General features: G+C 36.7%; 2 long non-coding RNA genes across 2 annotated transcripts; one reads left to right on the forward strand and one right to left on the reverse strand.

The window, feature by feature from the left end:
* Positions 1 to 920: 920 nt before the first annotated feature.
* Positions 921 to 1794, reverse strand: LOC121217941 (uncharacterized). The gene is made up of 2 exons (XR_005914202.1): positions 1408 to 1794; positions 921 to 1278 (listed from the first exon to the last, which is right to left on the reverse strand). It is a non-coding gene; the product is annotated as an uncharacterized lncRNA (long non-coding RNA).
* A 175-nt stretch (positions 1795 to 1969) lies between these two features.
* LOC107903084 (uncharacterized) lies at positions 1970 to 2919 on the forward strand. The gene is made up of 2 exons (XR_001685698.2): positions 1970 to 2181; positions 2258 to 2919. It is a non-coding gene; the product is annotated as an uncharacterized lncRNA (long non-coding RNA).
* Positions 2920 to 3753: the final 834 nt, after the last annotated feature.

Here is a 3753-nt window from a genome sequence, read left to right on the forward strand (position 1 = left end):
AAACTTCAAAAACAAAACCCAACCTATAACACTTCAAACCCAGCGTAAATGTTATGGTCGAATCTAGAATGTTTCATAAAATAGTTATAAATATGACTTTTGCTTTTTGAAAAATGTCGTTATCCTCTGCTATTTAAAAGTTCGTTTTAATTGAAAAACGTGTGTCATACTTAATAGTTAAAACCGAGAGTTGATTACATTTCCTAAATTAAATCAAATAAGTTGCAGCAGAAGTTCTTAAGACGTTATATTTTGAAAATCCAAGTTTATTTTCTTAAAAATAGTTGATCGCAGAAACATAACTGTTTTTCGAAAAATCATTTTACCAATTGTCGAGCAAAACCCAAAACAAAATCCAAAACCATAATAAACCTAAATGTCCAGAGATTTTAAAAATTACAAAACTCTCAAATTGAAAATTTTAAATAAGTCAAATTTATGTAAATAAAGTTTTACAGAATTGTGAACATAATCGAGCTCCCGTTGCACCGACCCACCTAAGTCTGAGGGTTTACTAAAATTATCAGACAAACAAAGAGTGAGTTTTTATAACTCAGTGAGTAACTCAAAAGAAACAAAAATTTAGATTTAATCACATGACAGAACATATACAGTCTCGTGTCAGAGTAGTACAGATGCAGATAAATATAATCCTACCCCCATCCTCTACACACCAGCTCCGACCATCCCAGCACACCATGTGGGGTATAAAACACCTACCCAGCCCTACACACCACTTAGTGTCCTTACTACACTTTTCAGAATAATCACAGCAGTGCTGCCAGTATAATGACGAGTTAACGCCTCACACAAAACACTTCTTCCACATAATACATAACTCCCCTCATAGCCAGATATAAACAGAATACTAAAAATAACAGATACCAGAGTTTACATATCATGCATGCTCGTATAACAAATATTGAACATGCTTATACATAACAGATCATACATATCATATCACATTACATGCATTTAGGCATTATTTACATCAAATTTCATACTAACAGATTAGCAGATTTCATGCTTTAAGGCTTATATAAACACATACCAACTCTACGAAAGGCCTACAATCGATAGGGACGACTTGTACGACCCTAGGAAAAATTCTTAAATTTGGGCCCACACGCCCCAAAATGGCTTAGACTGTGTGTCGCACATGGCCGCGTGGCGTCAACAGGCCTCAATTTCGACTTTCGTCATTCGCTGGTTTTTAGATTTCTAAATTACACACTTGGTTCGATTTCGACGGGAACGCAACCACAAGACCTCTGAGACCTAAATACAACAAATAAAATGATTATACTGGTAACAAGCCACGAAGCAATCAAGAATCAAACCGGTAACAAGGCACGAGGCAATCAAGAATCAAACTCTTCCAACACTAAAGCTCTTCCATAGTCTTACCGTTAATCAAACCGCAACCACACAAAACTACGATGTAGAAGAAGCATTAAATGTCTCACGACCTTCACCTAAACACAGAACTAAGTAATTAGCGACTACAAAACACTAACACCACTAGCATTTCATAACCCTAAAATTAAACGATTAAATATCTATTAACGTTACCTAAGATAACAAAAGTGAAGAAGCCAAACGAGCAACCACCTCCTATCCCTATAATCAAGGGACAAATATCCCCCACTCTTAGAATTAAACTTTAACTCAAATTCTACAAAACAACACAACCAAAAATTACTTAGTAAAAGGCTCTCCCAAAGACTCAAACTCATGACCCACTCTTTAGAGCCAAGGCTCTTAACCACTAAAGCAAATATTTTAACTATGACAAATTTTATTATAGCAAGAATTAAATATTTGAGGTGTTACACAACCACACTACAAAGAACTAAACCCAAGCAAACCACACAGACCAAAATTCGAACAAACCAAAACTAGACCTCAATAAGGCCCAAAAACGTAAAGTCCATTAAACAGAAAAATCTAGAAACTCACCTACATTGTGCCCAATCAGATGCCATTTCACACCCGTTCCAATGCTTCATTCATTGTTTCTGCAGATGGTTGTAATGATTAAAGAGTCTCTCTAAACAAAACTTTTCATTTATTCTGTGACTATCCTTTTTGCTACCTTCATCCACCAAAGTCTCAATCTGGTTTTCTCGGACGCTCCGACGCCAACAGTTGCGCCGCATACTCTGGAACATTCCCCATCAAGTACAGTGATTCATTTCTTTTGAATGATTCTTTGGCTAAAACATGTGCTAAACTATTTGCATTTCTGTCCCCCCAGATAGCCCACAGCGCAACTCCCACCGAACGCCTCTGCTTGATTGAACATACTTCAAAAATCCAGGTGAGCCAATTAAAGAAATCTAACTCCAATCTATTCAGAAAATGCGCAACACCAAAAATTGACCAAACCTCGATTGAAACAGAACAGCCTCGAAATATATGATCCATAGACTCCGCTGCTTAATTTCATCGTGGACAAGATGCATTAGCCATCAGTTTCATCTTATGCAAATTAACTAGATTAGGGGTGTAATGCCATGAAATTATCCACATTGTAACCAATAGCTTAGAAGGTAAGTTGATGCTTCACGATTGTTTGCAAAAGTTCCTATAGTTTCTCTGTAAAGCATAAGCATTAGGACTACCTGGAACGTTTTGTAATAGTTTGTAGACACTACGCACTGAGAACTCTCCTGAGGGTTCCCCCCGCCATACCAGCATTTCATCGACCTCAGTCATCGCTAAGGGAATTCAGAGAATTCTTTTCGCATTCACTGCCGGGAAGATATTCACTATTAACTCCCTTTTCCAATTTTTATTGTTTGCATCTATTAACTCTGCAACTTTACAATTATGCAAACTTTGAACAATATTTGACAATTTGTAATCATCTGCCCCTGGGATCAACGCATTCTTGTTAATGAAAATATTTTTACTCGACCTCACTCTCCAACCTAGCCCTTCACATAATACTCCCTTCGAAGCCCAGATACTTTTCCAAGTGTAAGATGGCATATTTCCTAAATTTACATTAACAAAATCAGAATTGGGAAAGTACTTAGCTTTAAGGACGCACACAAGTAAAGAATTCAAAAAAATTATAAGCCTCCAGCCCAGCTTTGTTAACAAAGCAATATTAAATTTGCCCATACTTCGAAAGCCCATACCCCATTCTTCTTTAAGTTGACACATTTGCTCCCAAGCACACCAATGCATTCTCTTTTGTCCATACCCCTTCTGCCACCAAAATCTAGTTATTAAACATTCTAATTCCCCACAAAAGGATTTTGGTAAAAGGAAACACATCATAGCATATGTAGGAATGGCTTGTAATACGGACTTTATAAATACCTCCTTACTTCCCTTAAATAAGAATCTTATACTCCAGCTTTTGAGTCGCATTTTGACCCTATATTTAAGGTTTAAAAATAAAGCTTTCTTTTGTTTGCCCACCATATTAGGGAGCCCTAAATATTTTTCAAATCCGAAGAAAACCTCATCCCCAGCAATCTCGAAACTCGAACTCTGTCCTCATCAATTGTATTCGTGCTAGAAAAGATTGTGGATTTATGGAAATTCACATGCTGGCTTGAGTAGTTTTCAAATTCGTGTAAAATATATTTCAAAAGAGTTGCCCTTTTATCAGTCACCTTCCCAAACAAAATGCTATTGTCTGCAAACAATAAGTGTAAAATTTCTAGACCCCTTCGATTGGCTTTGGCTCATTTCATCAATCCTTCCCTAATCGTCAACCCATCAATGCTGAAAGACCTT

Source organism: Gossypium hirsutum, chromosome D05, assembly GCF_007990345.1.
Source record: "Gossypium hirsutum isolate 1008001.06 chromosome D05, Gossypium_hirsutum_v2.1, whole genome shotgun sequence".
Lineage (NCBI taxonomy): Eukaryota > Viridiplantae > Streptophyta > Magnoliopsida > Malvales > Malvaceae > Gossypium > Gossypium hirsutum.